The sequence below is a fragment of the Euprymna scolopes genome, chromosome 3, assembly GCF_053919585.1.
Source record: "Euprymna scolopes isolate OS-2025 chromosome 3, ASM5391958v1, whole genome shotgun sequence".
Taxonomy (NCBI): domain Eukaryota; kingdom Metazoa; phylum Mollusca; class Cephalopoda; order Sepiida; family Sepiolidae; genus Euprymna; species Euprymna scolopes.
In genome coordinates, this window is record NC_136484.1 from 52,455,871 (window position 1) to 52,477,770 (window position 21,900).

At 30.2% G+C, this 21,900-nt stretch overlaps 1 protein-coding gene across 6 annotated transcripts in view; it reads right to left on the reverse strand.

The window, feature by feature from the left end:
• LOC145255000 (uncharacterized) overlaps positions 1-20,399 on the reverse strand; it is a 471,291-nt gene extending 450,892 nt beyond the window's left edge. For 4 of the 6 annotated variants that reach the window (XM_080113928.1, XM_080113932.1, XM_080113925.1 and 1 more), the window contains exon 1: positions 20,267-20,399. The gene's annotated coding sequence lies outside the window, so the exon portion shown is untranslated. The remainder of the gene's footprint in view (positions 1-20,266) is intronic. The other 2 variants (XM_080113920.1, XM_080113916.1) reach the window with 2 other exon arrangements.
• Positions 20,400-21,900: the final 1,501 nt, after the last annotated feature.

The window sequence follows — 21,900 nt, forward strand, 5'->3', positions numbered from 1 at the left end:
TTGTCGTATGAAGGATATGAATCGGCGAAGTGATCGATGCAAGCACTCTGAAAGAAAACACAAAAAAACAACGTACAACTCTGATTCCGGGTGAACTGGTAGTTCAACTGAACTGGTAGTTCACAGAACTGCGGAATAAATTTCCGTGGCCGGAGATATTCAGAGTAAATTTTTTGAACCCTACTCTGTAGGGTAAAAAGAAAATCTAATAACAGACACTTAAAACTTATTTTAATTGCATTTTTAGTCTATTGGTGGATGCTATACAAAGTTATTTCACAAAAACTCAAGTAAATTATATATTGTTGTGATTCCAGTGTAGTAGTACATGATCTTTAGGGACCTCCAACGCACACAATAGATTTAATCTATCTCTTATATGTAACTGATCTAATATTATTATCACACTTTTGCACCATTTAAAAGACGCTTCAAATAAACTAGTAATAATTAAAAAGAATTTCTTTTCAGCGTACTGCAAGACTAAAATCGTGTTTATATTATTGACGCCTTGTGATTATTTTGAAAACGTAAATACACGAATTTTTAAAAATTAAGCAAAAATCGACTATCGGTAAGATTCTCATTAAATTTTCGATACTTGCTCATTTTTAAATTAACTTATATTTTAAAACCAGTTCTCGTTAAATGTCCTAGGAGATTTTTAAGTACCTCCTCTGTATTTCATGTTATGAAAACTAAACATAGGTTGATAAAAAATTGCAGCATTTTATAAAGCTGAAGAGTTTAAACTAAAAAAAACATATTTATTTTTTATTTATACATAGAAATCCATTATTAAATAAATAAAAAAGAACAAAAATCAATAATGAAATCGTAAAAATCCTCTTAATAGTGTCAGAAATTCGACAATTACAGCAAGCCTTCCACTGTATTTGTTTTAGAATAAAATTGGTCGATTTGATTCACTGCAGAGCAATTCGCTTTGATGGGTTCTTTTTTCTGATCCACTAAGACAGCCGAACGAGAAGGATGGAACCTAGTTCCAGAAAGCAGCAGAGAATAACACACCTATGGAACTCACTTTCGACATATGAGGCATTTGGGCGCCTCTTACCTTCGTCTCCTTCAAGCTTCAATTTTAAGCCTAAATGACTACGCTATTATATGTGTCTCCTTGAGACTTTATTTTAAGTCTAAATAATTAGGCTCAGTTATTATTATATGTACCTCCCAAAACTTTAAGGTCTGAATTGTCGACCTGTTATTAAGGACTTTTCCTTCAAATGAACATTAATTGTGAACTTATGTAATGTCGACTGAAGACTAGAATTGAATCCTTTCATCAGAAGGTATCATTCCAACCTACTTCAAACGGCTGTATTCTTCGATCTTCAAAGACAGATGAACCAGCATCCAGTTCCTGTTGAAGACTATTACCTTTTGAAGTTGTTAACAGCTCTTTTTCAGAGGCAAAACGGGCATTTTTATTTTTTTTGCAACAAGAAACTAATAAAATTTGTACTGAATTTTAAGGTAGCCCTTTGTTGTACTTTGTCTTATTTTTGCCACTGTCTGGGAGCAAAAACAGGGGAGATAAGTATCTCATAATAGTTAGAAAAATTAAATAAATAAAAATAACGAAGAACAGAAAAGTAAAAAAATTGCCAAAAGAATGGATTTTTTCCATTTATATATAATAATAATTAAAAAAAAAATAGTAAAATATGAAAGAAAAAAAAATCATCTCACAAATAAAACGGGCCCTCTTGCAGTTTATCGAAACCAAACTATGAGGAAAATACTGGGACACATTTGTGACTACACCGCTTGTAAGAATGTAATTTGATTGACGTTATTATTGTAAAAGAATTTTTAAATTAAAATGAAACAATATTGAAATTAATAATTAAAGTAATAAAATTAAAGTGAAATAATATTAGAAAACAGAATATTTTTTATTTAATGATTTTCATTAAATACAGAATTTTTTATTAAATGATTTGATTCTCATTCATTTTTGATACTGCGCTATTTTTAAATATTTATTTTTTCTTCAGGTTAAATTCAAGTTTCACGATATCTTTTTTATTATTACTGTTAGGTGAAAGCACGGAATAGTTACAAAAAAAACTAGGTACCTCCAACGCGCGCCATAGTTTTATCCCCCCCTCTGTATGTAACACAAGTTAACTGTAATTAAATTTAATATCATCCTAACTTTTTTACCAATCAAAAGAAGAAGCTTCAAATAAATTGCTAATATTTTTCATAACACAAAAATAACGAAAATGCGATATAAAAGTCGTGTTTACATTATCGATGCTTTCAAACGTCCCTATGTAGTGACGTTTTTGAAGCCGTAGTAAACTTACATAATAAAAGTAGGTTTCGTTAAATATATTAGAGAAAATACTTTTTAGGTGTTCTAACCCCCCCGCCCCCATATTTCATGTTACGAAAATTAAACAAATGTAAGTCGATTAAAATTTCAATATTTTTTAAAGCTTAATAATAAAATTAAAATAATAAAAAAAAGTTATATATATATATATATATATATATATATATATATATATAATCCTATTATATTTTTTACTTACCTTAAATTTGTAAATAAAATTGGACATAAAATCAATATTATGTTAAAAAACATTTTTTCTTGATAATGTTTTGAATAAGTAATTCTAAAAAAATAATTGTTTTTAAAAAGCTTTAAATTATCCACTTCAAATATTACGTGATATGAAGTTTAAACAGATCTTTTAATATAACAGGTTTCCTATAATAAAAAAATATATATATTCATAGAATAGAATATATGACTCTTTAGCACGCTTAGAAAAAATGCACAAGTACTAAATGGTTTTTATTAAATACAGAAATAAACATAATTAGAAATGATATTGTTTTCGGATACATAATAATATATAAGCAATATTTTACATCATGTAATTCTTGTGGCGTTAATACATGATCAACAATTTGTTCTAGGCCTTCTTGTGCATTTTTTATTTTTTGCTTATTATTAATCTAATGAGATCTTACTGAATTTTTTTTTTAATTTTAAAATAAGGTAAAATATTTAACTTTCAATAGCTAATCAAATTGCCTTACTTAAATATGACTTTTCCAACTTAAAAAAAATTCTTTTACAATAACTATATTTTTATAATAATAAAGTAATTAATAATTAAACAATTAAATTCTTTAACAATTTTATTTTTACAATAATTACGTCAATTTCAATAGCCAATCAAATTACATTCTTACAAGTGTTGAATCCCCAAATATGTCCCAGTATTTTCCTCATAGTTTGGTTTAGATAAACTGCAAGAGGGGCTATATATATATATATATATATATATATATATATATATATATATGATTGTTGAGCTGGATTAAATCCGACGATATGAAATAAAATGGAGGTGGAAGGACCTGGATACTCAACGTTTCGCCCGATTTATGCGGGCTTCTTCAAGAGGGATGGTCATTGACGAGAGAGTCGGAGGATTGGGGCTATATATAATGATGGGGGAGAGCAGCGTGTTTTCCTTATGTAAATTAGATGTCATATATACATGTATATACATTTTATGAGAGAAGAACTAATTAGAGTAAACTAGTGTAGTGGATTACGTCTAAAAGATAAAATATCGTAGAGATTAAAAATTGTGTTTGGAAATATAGCGGTGATAGATTAAATAAATAAAATGACACGAGATTACGAAAGAATTTTTTTTTTTTTTTTTTTTTAAATTAGAAATAATTGAATTGGGATAAAATAGCGCAGTAACTTAAAAGATGGTATCTAAAAATAAGAATAGGAGGTGATAAAATGGAGTCTAAAAATAGATAATGATAAAATACAGTAAATAAGTAAAATAAAAATAAAATTAAGTGAAATTACGAATTTTTTTTTTTTTTTTTTTTCGCGTTTAACCGGTGTCTAAGTTGTTTTCTTTGATAATTATTTTTGACATAAAGGGAGCAACGTGGAAAAACCCTTTTCTTTGCTTAATTATATTGCTGGAATGGGAGATTATAGCTGACTCAATTAAACGTCGTGTGGATCTGTTATGTATGTGTTTAAGGAAAGTTGCTTTGTTAAAATCAAAATGGTGGTCGTTTTCCATGATGTGACAAAATATGGCGTTGAGTGTATTGTTGTTTTTTACATCTCTTTTGTGTTCATATATTCTTTTATTTAAATTACGTTGAGTTTCTCCTACGTATATTTTTCCACAATCAAGGCAGGGTATGGAATATATTCCGGCTTTGGTGTTAATGTTGGTATTAGTTATAATTTTACGTGTTAGATCCCTAATTGTTAAAGAGTTTAGTTTTGTTATTTGAATGCCTGTCTTATTTAGGTTCTTATATATTGTGTCGTTGTTTTTATTAGTTGGTAATGTTAATTGTCTGTTGTGTATCTGGCTATTTAAGGAATGGTCTCGGTTTCGGTTATGGTAAATTTTTAGTGCTTTTCTTTTTGTATTTGCCAAAAAATGTTGAGGGTATTGCAAGTTCATGAATGTACGTTCGATATACTCAAATTCTTCCACGATGTATTCTTCACTACATATTCTCAGGGCCCTAAGAAAAAATCCTATTAGAATACCTCTTTTTACTTTATCATCGTGATGAGAGTAAAAGTGTATGTAATCATTTTTATTCGTGACTTTCCGATGGACTTTAAAACTTAGATGATCATTGTTATTTATGATGTTGATGTCCAGAAAAGGTATGGAGTTGTTATTTTCTCTTTCATACGTATAATTAATAGTGGGTTCAATCTTGTTTAATTTATCAGTGATATTCTCTATTTTGGAAGATATAGGGAGAAAAATTAAAATATCATCAATATATCTATAGTAGGAGGTACCCTTGGGCAATTTATATTTCATGGGTCCGAGATGTAAAAAACAACAATACACTCAACGCCATATTTTGTCACATCATGGAAAACGACCACCATTTTGATTTTAACAAAGCAACTTTCCTTAAACACATACATAACAGATCCACACGACGTTTAATTGAGTCAGCTATAATCTCCCATTCCAGCAATATAATTAAGCAAAGAAAAGGTTTTTTCCACGTTGCTCCCTTTCTGTCGAAAATAATTATCAAAGAAAACAACTTAGACACCGGTTAAACGCGAAAAAAAAAAAAAAAAAAAAATTCGTAATTTCACTTAATTTTATTTTTATTTTACTTATTTACTGTATTTTATCATTATCTATTTTTAGACTCCATTTTATCACCTCCTATTCTTATTTTTAGATACCATCTTTTAAGTTACTGCGCTATTTTATCCCAATTCAATTATTTCTAATTTAAAAAAAAAAAAAAAAAGATTCTTTCGTAATCTCGTGTCATTTTATTTATTTAATCTATCACCGCTATATTTCCAAACACAATGTTTAATCTCTACGATATTTTATCTTTTAGACGTAATCCACTACACTAGTTTACTCTAATTAGTTCTTCTCTCATAAAATGTATATACATGTATATATGACATCTAATTTACATAAGGAAAACACGCTGCTCTCCCCCATCATTATATATAGCCCCAATCCTCCGACTCTCTCGTCAATGACCATCCCTCTTGAAGAAGCCCGCATAAATCGGGCGAAACGTTGAGTATCCAGGTCCTTCCACCTCCATTTTATTTCATATATATATATATATATATATATATATATATATATCTTTGTTTTGGAACAAAGGCGTTGTTGGTTAACAGTTAGTTCTATAAGGACTGCCAAACAAATGTGAAGAATTATGAAAAATGGAACGCATGATCCCGTAACGTCAGACTTGTGTTAACTATATTAACTATGGAAAAGCAGAAGTGACTTGATTTTTTTAAAACCTTTGTTTATCTTTTTCAAACTGCAACTAATAATTAATCTTTGTTATAATTTTGTTGGGTTTTAAGATTTACAGTTTAATGATTAATAATATTATAAACATTTATATCTTAAATATGAAATAAACTTTTACTAAATATGTACGAGTGTTCATTTGGTTAATTACCAGCTTCCATACTTTTGTTTGGTAAAAAGAGACAAACAAGATATCGTAGTGGGTCTACAAAATGTTTCATTTTTGTGCAATAATATTTCTACTTGTTTTTTTTTTTTTTTTTTTTTTTTTTTTTTTAAATCACGGCTTTTTGGGATAATTGCGTTGCAAGACGTAAATTTCCAACCTCACACATAGAATTAAATAAATGGTAAATTTTTACATAAAACCTCACCACCACAATTTTCTTTTAAACGACCACTTTTATAGTTTTCAACTACACTTTTTGAAACTATAATTTCTTCATATCTTAGAACCTATTTGTTTCCAGTAATTTTAAACGTTATTTTCTTTTTCAGCGTCCCCAAAAACCTCTAATAGTAGTGATTTTAAAGTTTTTAGAGTGGAAAGATACTGCCCCTTTACCTAAAAAATAAACTGACTTTTTATTTGTAGAAAGAAAGAAAAAAAAAACAAACAAATAAAGAGGTTTTGTTTCATTTCGATAATAAATGAGAAAAATGGAAAATAAATAAATAATAATACGAAATGTTTCGTTTCATATTTTCATTTCCGGTTTGATGTTTTGCTGTCTTAATTTGAATTCGAGACGAACTATTTCGTTGGACCGTACACACCTATGGTAAGGACTGTCAACATTACCGTATTGACCAGTATCACAAGACGAAAAAGTAGGCAAAAAAAAAAATTAACAACTAAATTACTCTCCTACCTACCTACCTAAAGCGTTTACTTCGAAACATAATGCCGAGTCTTAAGTCAAAAAAAAAAAAATCTTGATAATCGCTCAAAAACTAAACAAAAAAAACTGATAGAAATTTAATCAATGTCAAGGTAACATTTGTGTGGATTTCTATCAGAATTTTGTTTAGTTTTGGACTTTTGAGACATGACTGATTCCGAAGACGGCATGTTCGAGATTTAACTTCTGAACTCGGTACTAGTTCTTTTTCGAAATGAGTAAAAGTTTTAGGTACTTCTACACTTTATCGCCGAAACTGAAGACGCCATTTTATTTCACGTACCTGCAGGTTAAATTCAAAGGAGAAATAATTATTTTAAACTATGGCCGAAGCGTGAAATAAACAAAAAAAATTAAACTGGAGAACGATTGCTTCCGGCAATATTTCATTTTCTGTTTTTAATTAAAAAAATGTTTCATGAAAAACTTTCCCGTTTTCATTAATTAAATCGAAACATTTCCAATTAAACAATTATGGATATATTTTCTCTTTCACTTTCTTCATTTACTGTTTTTCATAGTTCTTTTCGGAAGTTTAATGTTTTTGTTATTTATTTCTAACTTCGGCCATAGTTTAAAATACTGATTTCCCCCTTGGATTTGGACAGCAGGTACGTGAAATAAAATGGTGTCTCTAATTTCGGCGATAACATAGCATTTATCCAGATAGGTAGAAGAGTAAACTGATCTTGCCTTTGGTAACATTTGTTTATATATATATATATATATATATATATTAATTTAACCCCCTTTTTTCGTTTACTATTTTAATATCTTTATCTAGAATATTTGTTAAAAAGTTCGAATTTAGTACAAGACAGATAGGGAGAGAAGGAGGGCAATTAATTATTCGGTTCCTACTAACTTACTTATTTAACCCTGGGAGGGGGGGGTCTTAATATGGGTAAGCTTCTCGAAAAGTAACTCTGGATTGAAACAAAAATAAAAATTGCCCCAATTGATGAAGAATTACAGAAAAAGATTAATGGTAGTGTCAGAACGGGTGCTTCTTTGCTTATAGTCAAACATCATCGAATCAGCTTAAGTAATGATGCATAAAATCAGACCCTAATTTTCAAACACGCCGGCAGGTCTGTCAATTGAGTTATGGAAGCACAAAATGGATACAATACTTCCGCTATTCTTCAAAACTGCTTACTTATATATTAAGGCAAAATATTAAGATTTTTTTTGCTAATATATTTTTTTTTCAAACATATTTACATTTTTTGTTGTGTTTTATTGTTTTTTTAAATCTACTTTATTTAAATATACCTTATTTAAATCTGCGCAATCTATTACGATCGCCGATTTAAAAATAAATGTTTCGCCATTATCATACGCGACGATCCGTAATAGATTGCGCAGGTTTAAATAAAGTACATTTAAATAGAACGTAACTATGTTTTGAAAAAATTATATTAAAACAAAAAATATCCGTAAATATAGTGCTATACAACTGAACACCGACCACTCTAATTTGTTTTTTTAGGGGTATTCGAGGTCGCTGGCAACGAATTTGATAATCAAACCTGTTACAAATTTACTGTTTGCATGGTATTAACCCCCTGAACCCAGGGACTATTTTCCGACATTTTACAGCTTCCGTTTACGCTACGCACGGTAGCATACACGACGGCTGTTAAATGTGCCTTCGCGTAGCAAACGGCCTTCTCACATGGCGTACAAATTTTTTGGACAATTTAAAATTGTATGAAAAAGAAATAAAACAAGAAAAGCATTTCAAATGGGGAGGGGGATAATGTCGGAAAGACCCCCCCTTCCTCCGTCAGTGAAAGCCAGATTATTTCATTTCGGCCATGGCGGCCAGTGTCCGCAATTGTTCAGGGACGGCTGTGGCCACCAACAACAACAACCGTAGTTTACTTCTTTTTTTTTGGGGGGGGGGGTCAAATTTCCACCGGGCAACGCCGGTTAATGGGTCCTGCTAGTAATGAATAAAAACGCTTCATTATAGAGTTATCTAATTAAATTTGTTCATGTTTATCATAAAATTCTTAAATTCTCATCACGTGATGATTTCTCAAAATTCATTCAGATTGTATATTTTGTCTTTCACTTTTTGTTATTCCAAACTTATTTTTATTTCCTGAATTTCCAAGACCGTGAGACAAAAAACAAGTTCAAAATATATATATATATATTTTTTTAGTTGACGAAGCTACTTCGCGAACTAGCTTTAATAATAATAATAATAATAATAATAATAATAATAATAAGAACAAAAGTAACAACAAATTATTTTATGCTATTTAAGAATCTGCAGCTGTTCAGTGTTATTGTTCAGGTATGTGAAGAATGTCAGACAAGTATGGCGTCTTACATTAATTATAATATAATTGTTTCCATTTCAAATGTTGCGAAATAATTTTCTTTTGAAATAAATTAAAATCGGGAACAAAAAAAATTATGAAAAAAATAAGGGTGCTTGTGCAGTTTAGCAAAGATATTAAAAAAAAAAATAAAAAAAAACGAAGAAAAATCTTTATGATGCACGTGTCCGTTATGGAATGAATGTCTCAGTTGTGAAATTAGTTTTCTGCACTTTTAAATTATGAATGAATTTTTAGAAATCATCACGTGATGAGAATTTAATAAGTTTAAGGAGAATTTTATGCTAAACATAAACAAATTTAATTAGATAACTCTATAAAGGAAGCGTTTTTATTCATTACTAGCAGGATCCGTTAACCGGCGTTGCCCGGTGGAAATCTGCCCCCCCCTCCAAAAAAAGTAAACTACGGTTGTTGTTGGTGGCCACAGCCGTCCCTAAACAATTGTGGCCAAAATGAAATAATCTGGCTTTCACTGGTGATTAGTGCTATAGTTTGGGGCGATAACATGCAGGTACTATTTGAATTTTAAAAAAAAATGTAATTAAGGGAATGCGTAAATAATAAAATTATGAAAAATGGTCCACTAGAATAATGATGGAAAGAAAAAACAAGTTTTATAGGTTAGGGGTTTTCACTATGTGAACTGTTTAGAGTGATCGAAATCAGTGGTAGCAGTCTTAGCTGTTTCCATTTGTTGTTCAAGTCTTCCTCTTCTTTTCAACTCTTCCACAAATAATATTAAAATAAATTCCAGTTTTATGTCGTCTTTTTTAAATGTGTAAAAACAAAATAATTACAAATGTTTTCACTTCACTTCTTTGAGCATTCTCATGTTAAGAATGGCTTCCGGAATAGACACCTACAACCTCTCCATCTTAAAAAACGGCCTTCAGAGTAGACAGCCCCTTTTTGCTTTTATATAGAAAAAAGTGGGCTAAAATTACGGACCTCAACATTTCCAGAAATTCAGTAATTTCGCCACCATTTATTTATTTTTTCAAGCTATTCTCATGAAACTTGGTACTCTTATATAAAATTGTGTGCTCTTTCTGATTATGCAGTCAAATCTGATGTATCTCTTAACCATAAGCCATGAATTATATATTAAGATGTACAAATTTCAATTTTTTTTTAAACTGGAGCATGGCATCATACAGTGGATGTCTATTCATGAACAAAACTAAGTATTATACTGGTATTTAAATAGAGCTTTATTGAGAGTAGGTATTTACCTGCCTCCCCACCAAAGGAGAGCTTAATCTGGGATGTAGCCATCGAATACCTAAAGAGCATTCATGGCCAGTATTATTTACTACTCTCCTCAAAGAAAAGAAAAAATTGAGTAGATATGAATTAATCTCAGAAATAAATCAAAGAAAATTTTTCATAGAGATTTTGGATTTCTGTAAAAAAAAAAAAAAAAAAAAAAAAAAAAATGGAAATTCCTATAATCGACCAGAACTTATGCATTTTGGGACCAGTCCAATTTACCAATTTTGTAAATCCTCTCTATCTGACCCCAAATATACCCCTATTTTCTGATATGCAACCATAAATCATACTTTATATGAATCCTCAAATGTAGCTTTCACAGTACCAGGATACCAGGAATCCTGATAAACAACAACTATATATTCACAAGTTGATGGTAATTTTCGTCATTTCTATTGTTGTTTTACTGAAAATTCAACTATGTAAACAAAGAAATAAAACGGTAATTTTTACCTTGTTTCCACCTTAACATTTAAAATGATTACCTCTATAGGTTTTAGGGTATGCTGAAAACGAATATCGCATTTAAATTTTCGGTACTCATGAAGAGAGTGATCCGTGCTGAAATAATAACGTTATTTAAAAAGTAATTCTTAACATGGGAGGGGAGGGTATTTTGTACCTATTCTGTACTTTAACCTTACAATTGAATAAAAAAAACAAAACTTTAATTAAACGTGGAAATACGATTTAAAAAATAGCGCAGATCACTCTGCATTAGCACCAAATTTTCTGCAAATAAGTAGTTTTCCAGATATTAAGCAATGCCATTTCTTATGTTATCGCTGGTGGCCATCTTGGAGCATGCAAACGCAACCCCAAGAAAATGGATGATATATGCCGATTTGTCTTATCAATTTTTAAATATTCTTCAACTTTGCTCAGTCGTAACTTTGCTTCCTGTGGTCGTAAAAATATAAATCAAAGTCCAGTAGAGATGGACTTCTATGCTTATATAACCTGTAAAATTTTAGTCATGTCTAATCAAATTTAACCCTGCGCATGTGTATCTAAACGTAACATATAAAATATAAACATTGAAAAAACAGTTTCCCTTATTGTCGTCATCATTTTTTTACCGTTTTACCAATTTTTAACTTGGAGCATAAAAAGATTGAACGTATAAAAGAAAACTAACATCATTGGAATGCTTATTTTATTCTCTTTCCATCAATGTAATTCTTTTAAAAATTGACCAACAAATAAAAAAGATATGACTTGTTGAACACATTAGGTATGTAATATTGCAGATGTCCACGAAAATACAGCATACGCTTGTAATGCTACCTATGTTACCGTGCTATTTTTCAAATAGTACTCAAGTTAAATTCAAGTTTCACGAGGTCTTTTTTATTTAATTGTTAGGGGAAAGTACAGAATAGTTAACAAAACACCCTCCCCACCCCATGTTAATGAGTTTCTAAATAATAATGTTATTATTTCAGCGTGGTAGCATAAGTGCACAAGTACCTTTTATTTGTTATATATTTCCACTAAAAAACACAATTCTACCTCAAGTACAAGTAAGAAGTTATAAATACCATAACAGAAACGAATGTACTTAGTACATTTTATTTTTTAATGCTTTTAGTATATTGTACTAAAAACGTTTAAAAACAAAATAGTTTGGGCTCAGTATTGTTTGGAAATCAAATAAAAAATATCTGGTTACATGCCCGTAAAAATGCTATCCGGTTAGATATTGGCCTGGAAATAAGTGATTATTATACAATAAATTTACATGCGAAATTGATCTCCCATTCTAAATTTTAAATTGTTTTCTTCGCTTCCCTTCTCCGATCACTTTGCAGTGTATTCACGGGTAATTGCCTAAAAATAGTAGCATCTAATATTTCTTATTCTGTGTGTGTATGGAGGGGGGGGCATTAAATTGAGGGTCCTCATCTAAAAATAAAAAAAGAAAAGGAAAAAACACGTTCCTACCCTTTTTGACACCAAATATTTTATATCTAACATTGAGCCTGAGCATTTCATATATAAAAATGCAAGTGAGGGCGGAATTGAAAGAGCTTGCCCCTTTTTCTACTTTTTAAAAATATTTTCAGTGAATAATTATCGAATGGACACTAGTCAACCAGATTATTAAAAAAATTTAAAAAAAAAAAGTCAATATTTAAATATTTGTTGGGGTGTTCAGTTTCTAATGCAGCGTTCTAATAAAACGATCACCCATTTTAGAACCACTGGACGTTTTTAAACCGAATTTAGCCTTTGTAAAACAGTTTAGATTTTCTTTTCGAAAATTATTTTAAAAAGGCTAAATTCGCAAAAATTTGGTCTAAAATTCTAAATTGGTTCTAAAATGAGTGATTGATTTACTAGAACGTTGCATTAAAAACTGAGCATCCCTACAAATATTTAAATATTGATTTTTTTTCATTTTTTTGATAATCTGGGGTAGACTAGAGTCCATCTAATAATAATCTGCTGCAGAAAAAAAAAAAAAAAGACGAAATTAAAAAATACAGAAGGAGAAAACTCCTTCAGGTCTACCGCAAGTGAGATTCTAACTTTCGAAACAATTATTAAACTTGGATTATTTTCGTGTGACGAAAGAAAAATAAAATGTTAATCAAGGAGGAAGAATTCGAAGGGTGCTATAATTACACCAAACCCAGTCTTATGGAATTTCATTTTTTTTTTTTTTTTTTTTTTTTTTTACCCTTTCGTTAGGTTGTTTTCAGACTGTGGCCCGTGGTTAGAAATTAGGATCAATTCTCTTAAACTATTAGAGAAAAAAATAAATAAATAAAACTAGGAAGTTGGGACGTTTTCTCACTTTTTACTAAAACTGGATACGTTGAGATTTGTTTAACATTGAGGGGCGGGGGGGAAGCACTCTTGATGGTTGGAAAATTTGCCTAGATTCGCAGTCAGCATTCGTTTAAAGCAAAGTATCGTATCTATTCTGATACTTTTGTCCTGTCTAGAATGAAGAAGGATTTTTTTTTTACCCAATCCAAAGTTCAAGCGAATTGGATTCTCACTTATTACAAGTTGTCTACCTGCCTTCGTGGGAAGGCAATTACATAGGGATCTCGTCAGCATTCACTGATAAGATCACTTCAAACAACCGGCAATAAGCCAATGCCTGAGAAGACTGCTAGCAGTATCAGAAATCGATCTTAAGAATGCGTGAAAAGAAATTGAATAATTCGACCTCCTATCTTTACAAGCTTATAACTATTTGAAAAATGTAATTCAAACCCTATTTTTTTTTCAATTAAAAGGAGCAAAGACCAAACTTTAAAAAACAGGTTCAATAGCAAATTATGCAATGTTTTTTTAATCGGTTTTCTTTAAAAAAGATTTGAAAATCAACGAAATTTTACTTACTTCGATTATAAAAATCGATATAAATTTGAAAAAAGCACTTACCTATAAAAAATACTATTGAATGTTTAGCTCCATTCGTCATTGTTCAGAATTTATCCATATTTATATTTTAAATTCCATTTACTTTTTAAATAAAAAGATTTTTTTTAAACAACTGTTTGAAAAAAGCGCGATTACGCAAACATTTTTATGTCTTTATCGACAAACCGGAAGTAGACGTTTGTCCTTGTTTAGAACTGAATAAAATATAAAAAAAAAACTCGTAATTTCTCTTTTTAAAGTGGGCTGTTTATTTTCTGTATGGAATATACTTCCAAAATAAACTATTAAAGTTGTTTAAAAAAATAATAGAAATATTATTTTTTATTTTTTTAAAAAACAGTGTTTACAAAGTGCCGGTGCGTGCGCGTTCAACCAGCCATTTTTTTACGTATGAAACCAATTGAATTTTACGAGTGAAATACTTTTCAATTTTTAAACTTTAAAAATCTATCAAACTTTTTCTATTGGTTCAATTATTACGATATTTTCAGGGTCAATTTGAAATTTTATGCGCTTTCCAATAAACCGAATATAATATTTTAGACAAACGTTTTTGTTTTAATTCAACCCCACCCCATTTTGAAATGTCTATTAAAATTTAAATAATTAATTTACTCAAAGTTTTATATATCACAAATTGAAGGTAAAAAAGATCAATAAATAAAATATTCTAATTTAAAACAAAAAAGTGTTTTTTGGAAATTTACCTGTAAAGTCCAAAGTGTAAAACCATTTTATTTTAAAAACCACATTGATTTTCTTTAAATGAAAACTCATGTTATGCTTACATCGTCAACCAAGTACCGGACGCTGACGACTATTTTTTTTTATTTCATTCAATGTTTTCTTTTTTTAGATATTACAAAAAAAAAAAGAATTCACTCGATAAAGTAGAAAGAAAATATAATAATCCAAAACTCGTGTATTTCATAAAAAGAATTAAAAAAAAAAAAAAAAAAAAAAAAAAATGGGTCCACTGGATTTTTTGCTTAACGGCAAAAACTTGAGTGAATGTGTGCTTTTTTTTTTGGGGGGGGTGTATTACTGTACACAGATTCGAAAAAGTTGTCAAAAACAAATATATAACAAATAAATGTTATCAAAGGCAAGATAAGTTACTTTTCTACCTAACTGGATATAATTTTCGTGTTTTTATTCAATGTAACGTTTATTCAGCTCGAAAAGCATAAAGTGTTTACCGATGTATTGGAAAATTCAAGATGGCGTCTCACACCCTCTTTAACACCGTAAGTTTGGGAAAAGGTGTTAGAAATAAAAAACTATACAAAATACTATTAAAAACCAGCCGAATATATGTCAACCTATGTCACGGTAACATATATTGAGCGAGTTTTTAACAGTATTTTAACCGGTTTTTTATTTATTACACCTTTTTCCAAACTTACCGTGTTAAAGAGAAAATCGGTCTCCATCTTGAATTTTACAATACATCGGTAAACACTGTATGGTTTTCGAGCTGAATAAACATGTTAAATTGAATAAAAACACGAAAAATATATCCAGTTTGGTAGAAAAGTAACTTATCTTGCCTTTGATAACATTTATTTGTTATATATTTGTTTTTTGACAACTTTTTCGAATCTATGTGTACAGTAATACAAACCCCTAGTTACGAAAATGCGATTTTCTGGGACCCTTGCTTTAAAAAATACATGGAATATAAAATATAAATATGGACAATTCTTATAAATGAAGAATTGAAGCAGCCATTGCTTAGTTTTTTTTTTGTTTTTTTTTTTTGCAGTTATATATATTTAATAGATTTTGGTATCAGTTAAAATTTGTTGAATTTCGTGAAATCTTTTAAGAAAACCGATGAAAAAATTTTTTTATTTTATTAGATTAAACCTTTCATTATTTTAAAATATGGTCTTTCCTCATTTTATTGAAAAAAAATTACGGTTTGAAATTACATTTTCATATTGATTATAAGCTTCGAAACAGAGACAGTCTATATAATCAGATGTTTATTCAAGTGTTCAATGGCGGCTTCTGATACTCCTAGTTTACCGATGTATTAGAAAATTAAAAGTGGCGCTCGACTCTCTCTTTGGCACGCTAAGTTTGGGAAAAGGAGTTAAAAAAAAAATTTTTTAATATGCAAAATACTGTTAAAAACCCACCGTAGATGTCAGCCTATGTCACGGTAACATATATTGAGCGAGTTTCTAACAGTATTTTGTCTAGTTTTTTTATTTTAATTTCTTTTCCCAAACTTACTGTGTCAAAGAGAGAGTCAGGCGCCATTTTCAACTTTCCAATACCTCAGTAAACACTGTTTTTCGAGCTGAATAAACATGTTACATTAAATAAAAACATTAAAAACAGCGACCATGTGCGCACGCTTGGTCACCCGTGATAACATATAGAATTATATGGTTCAATATTTGGAAAACTACTTGTTTTTCGTCTAGTTTTAAGTTTTTGCCTATTACTACACTGTGACAAGAGAGTTTGGTACGCGAGAGCACATTTAACAGCCTTTGTGAAGGCTAGGCTATGAAATGGAAAATAGTCAGAGTTCAGGGGTTAATACCATGCAAAAGAAAAAAAAAAAAACTTAATGCCCCCCCCTCTCTCAGGTGGCCAGAAAGTGGGTGCTCATTTTCAGTTAAATTTACATTGAAAAATGATCACGCACTTTTCGTAAAAGTAATTTCTTCATATAATTAAAATTATTTTTTTGCAACGGAAACGGTTTGCAGACTCGGTTTTAGCACACCGAAATCTACAAAAAAAAATATTTTGTTGTATACGAACGTGAGACGGGCCTTAAAGTAAAATAATACCCTTTTTCGAATCTATGTGTACAAACCCCAGATTTCTATTAGTACTTTGTTTAATTTCCGAACTTTTGGCGATTATCGAGACTAGCCAAATAACAATCTCGTTCTGACGCAGGACTCGGTACTCGGATCTACTTGTTTTTCAAATTAAATAAACGCTGCAAAATAAGTTAAAACAAATATACAAGTAGAAGAGTAACTTATCTTGCATTTGGTAACAGTTATTTTTTTTTTTTTTTACCATTTTTCGTTGTTGTCTATACTATAAAAAGCATCAATGTTATTAAAAAAAGAAACTAGTCACATTTATAGAGAAACATGGCTTTAAAATGCGAAAGAGGAATTAAGAACTATTATATTTCCTTTTGGTGCTTATGCAGAAGACAAACTGCTACTTTTTATAGTATTTTATTTTCAATTTAAATTCAATTTTTACGTTAGATTTTGTTTATTATAAACTTATTTCAGTATAGTTCGTAAAGAAAACATTGTTGAATGATAATATCGTGTTGTTCAAAAAATAAAAACGTTATTTTCCTAGCGGAGGTTATTCAAGAGAAACGGATTTTTTAATTGATATTAAAATTCTACCAGTATTTTGTTTAATCTTCGATTTTTACGCGATTATCGAGACTTCCAAGATGACCGTCTAATGTCGGCCATTTCTTTGTTGTTGTACCTATTTACTATGCCTCCCCACGGCACAGAGTTAGACACCAGGGTCGTTTTTAAACGTGGAGAAAAGGTACAAAAATAAAAATTGTCTCAGTCGTGAATGATTTCTCTCCTCCACCGAAAGAGAACAAGAAAATGAAGTGCAGCATCTGAAGAACAGATACTACACTTTGATCTTGACGAAAAGGCCATTGTTGTAACTCAAGACTCAACACTACTTGTGTTTCAAACTAAAACATGCTAAAATATGTTAAAACACAAAAATAATTGGAGGTGGATATAAAAGTAACTTATCCTGCTTTTAGGTAATGGCAAAGATCAGTGCTCGGAAAAACCGAATGGATAATTATAGAACATCACGGAGTCAAGACACGAAAAACGAAACCATATGTAAAAAAAAAAAAAAAAGTGTTAACACTTCTTGTGTTATCACGAAATAAAAAGGTGCAGGCGCTGTTTTACAATTTGTCATTGTGCTGCGGGAGACAACTCTTATTTGTTCATTTTTTCATCTCATAATTTAGGACGCTCAAACTAACGATACTTTTTATTAAATTAAAATATTTAAAAAAAAAAAATACAAAATTTACGCGACTATTAAGAGAATCGTTTGTTTTCGTATCATAATTTACGATACAAAAACCAACGAAATCAAGGATTAATGCACTTACTGATCCGCGCTATATTTTAAATCGTATTTCCAAGTTTAAACCGCCCCCTAATGACACCTATCAAATCCACAATACAAACTATTACTACGATACTATCCCACTGATTAGTGTACACACAATAACCCTTATCCCCGAGTGGCTCCTGGGCCTTGATAAGTGGTGACCCCCCCCATGTAAAAAAAAAAAAGTTTTGTTATGTTTTTTTTTATTATTCAATTGTAAGGTTAAAGTATAGAATAGGTACAAAACACCCTCCCCATGTTAAGAATGGCTTTTTAAATAATAACGTTATTATTTCAGTACAGGAGTACCAAAAAGTAAATGTTATGGTAAGTTTTTTTAAACATTAGTCTTTAACATCGTGAAAATGCGACGATAGGAAATTATAATTTTTTTTCAAACAAAACTTTATAAAACAAGGATGAAAAAAAAAAAGGATGCGGCGGCTTTTTTTTCTTTTTCTTTTTTTTTTTTGCTTGTTTCTGTAACCAAGCTTGTAATATTAATAACACCAACATATAGTTTTTTTTTTTAACATAAATAATAAATCAGCTTTTGTTTATCATCACGTTTTCATTTTTTGTAATATTAAGAACTAGATGTTCGTGTTATTAATATTGTAAGCTTTAGTAAAAAAAAAAAAAAGCCGCAGCTTTAAAAGTTTCATATTTGTTTTATTAAAGAATTTAATTCTTTGTATGTTTTAAGGTTAAAGATTTTTTTTTAATCTTACTTAATTTACTTTTTAATTAAAAAAAAAAAAAAAAAAAAAAAAGTCGTAAAAAAATGGGTAAAACTATACAAACACCGTGACAGCGAATTAACCCTAACCCTAACACTAACCCTAAACCTAAACCCTAACCCTAACGCTGTCACGGTGTTTGTATAATAATACCAAAAAATGTAAAAAGTTGGCGCAGCCTCAGCTTCTTTTTTAAATGTTTTCATCTAATGAAAATATTGTTGGTTGGTTTTAGTGACGTAAATTATTATATGAGAACAGAAACTATTCTTTTAATAGTCGCGTAAAGACTACATTTTGTATTATTATTGTTATCAACTTTGTTACATTAAAAAAAAATCGTCACAGCTTTCTTTTTTAATGTTTTGATTTAATAAAAAGTATCGTTCTTTGAGCGTCCTAAATTATGAGATGAAAAAAATGAATGAATCTTAGTAAAAAGAGTTGTTACCCTCAGCCAGCACAATGACACATTGTCCAACAGCACCTTTCTTTATTATGAAATCGTTAGGTGAAGTAAGTACAGAATAGTTACAAAACATTCTCCTTTCCCTATGCTAAGAATGGCTTTCAAAAAATGTTACTATTTCAGCATGGTGGCAAAAGTGCACAAAGTACCACCAAAATTTTTTTTTAAAAATGACAAAAAACAAAACAAAACATTTCTTGTAGATTCAGCTACTCTGATGAGTCGTAGACGACGAAACATGTGTCAGTGAATAATTTATTTTAAATAATAAATTATATATATATATATATATATATATATATATATATATATATATAGCCACTTTTACGCTTTGTTGTCGATACTGCAAAACGCCAAAAATTCCTTACAGGCTCTCACTCAAATTTGAAAAAACGCAGCTAAGGAATCGGAGGTTACATCGGCCGAAACATTGATTTTATTTTTAACCACAAATAAGAAAAAAATCGCTTTAAAATATTGTTTTCCTTTTACAATGAAAGAAAAAACAAATCTGGTGATTAATTCATTATTTTTATTTGTGATGTTAAATACTTATTATTATTATTATTATTATTAATGGTATTTTTACATTATTTTAATCGAACTATTTTTTAAAACCTGGACCAAAGTTTTTTTTTTTTTTTTTTTGCATTTTAATTCAACAAAAATCAGTTTGTTTAGGTTCAAATTCTGTAGAAGCACTAAAATTAAAATAGAAAAATTCAAAACAGTCATCTTTACATTTTTCTTTTTAATTTGTTTTAGTTTTTTCTTCATACTTATATGCGAAAAACGTAAAAAAAAAAAAAAAAACGTGAAAAAGTAAATAAAATAAATATTGAAAAGAAAAAAATTCCTAATATAAAAAAAAAGACTAAGAAATTGCCCCAGAAAACTAATATTTTAAAACAAAAAACAAAAAAAAACTCCTTTCTGTTCCATGACATCCAGACTCCCAAAAAGATGATGACAGTTGTGCGTACTTTTCTTCATCTTAACTTTATTTCCATTTATTTGTTGAAAAAAGTAAAATAAAAGTTTCACGAAGTTGCACAAAACTTAAATCACCGAGAAGTTAGCGTCAGAATATGAACTAATGATAAAAATTACTTACCATGCAAGATAAACTCCGTTTATCGATTTGGGTAACATTTTTTCCCTTTTCAAATTTCGTTTCTAAGCATGATTGTCAGTTGACAAACCGGAAGTCGATACTTTGACTCTTTGTATAATACGCTCGCTTCGACGGTCCTCGCCTAATTAAGTCCCGTATGTGAAAAAATTCCGGCTGACCAAAGCCACGTTTTTTTTTGTTTGTTTGTTTGTTGGTTTGTTTTCTTTTTATTTTTTGTTTTGTTTTTTGTTTAAGCTTTACTAGGACATCTTTTTATGGAGGTGCCCGGCATAAAATACTTTTGGGTACTTATGCACTTATGTTACCGTGCTGAAATAATAACGTTATTATTCAGAAAGTCATTCTTAAAATGGGGGTGGGAGGGTGTTTTGTAATTATTCTGTAATTTCACCTAACAATTTAATAAAATAGATATTGTAAAATCTTTAATTTAACTTGAAAATACTATTTAAAAAATAGCACGGTAACATAAGTGCATAAGCACCGACTTATGTTGTTGTGACTGTATGCATAATCTTCTGATTTTCTAAAAATTGGTTTTATTCATTTTTCATAAAATTTTGCATGGAATATGAGAATATGGAAGTAGTGTAATGAATTGGTTACAGGTACAGACTGTGGGCTCGGCATGCTGAGTTCGAGTTCTGTCACAGCCAATGCATCACTTTTACTACTATATTTGGAAAAGGAATAAATCTATCTAGCAGAGTAGTGGAAACGTTTTTTTTTTTATTTCGGACATTGAAGCCAAGAGGAATTTACAGGCTATTTCGGCAAAAAATGGCTGAATAAGACTAAGCAGTGACATCATCAAGCCATTTACTGGAGAAGGAGATGTAGTCACCAGGCTTAACAAGCTGAAGCTAATTGCAAAACTTCAAAAGATCAAAGACATGGTAACGTTGATTCCAATGTATTTGGGCGGTCTACGGATGGGAGAAGCAGATCAAGCCATCGCTGAGAATATTAAAATAAATTAAAGACTGTGTTTTTGGAGAGTGCTTTTGAGGCATACAATAAGCTCAAAAAAGTTGCCTGGACTGGGGAATCAATGGATGTGTGTGCAGCGGAAATAAGGTGTTTAGCAGGATTGGCTAGATATATGGGGCGCAGCCTTGAGAAAACTGTTAAGCTGACTGACGTGAGTGGTTTTCCTACACGCATCTCCATGGAGCTGCAGCAAATGAGTGAGATTGAAACCATGGAGGTGGAGAAAATTTTAAGGCATGCCAAAGTGCTGGCGAAACATGCAGGAAAACTGGAGGTAGTTGCAGCCTCTATGGCGAACAATCCAAGCCGAGAGGAACAGTTGGTGAGAGGACAAAGGTGTAAGTTTACCAGTAAATGTTTCAGATGCACAATTCTTAAGACTGTGCTGGCCAATAATGATGCTGTTAAGAGAACTACCTGCTCCTACATTGATAATGTGCTAGTAGACAAGACTGTAGTGTCTGTGGAAAGGGTGAGGAATCATGTAAAAACGTACAGACTGACGGCTAAACCGTCCGAATCATTGGAAAACAGAATGGTTTTTGGATTGAGATTACATCTGAATAAGGCAGGAAAGGTGATGTTTGGACGAGGAAATGAGATCCTTGAAGCTAGGGAGGGCC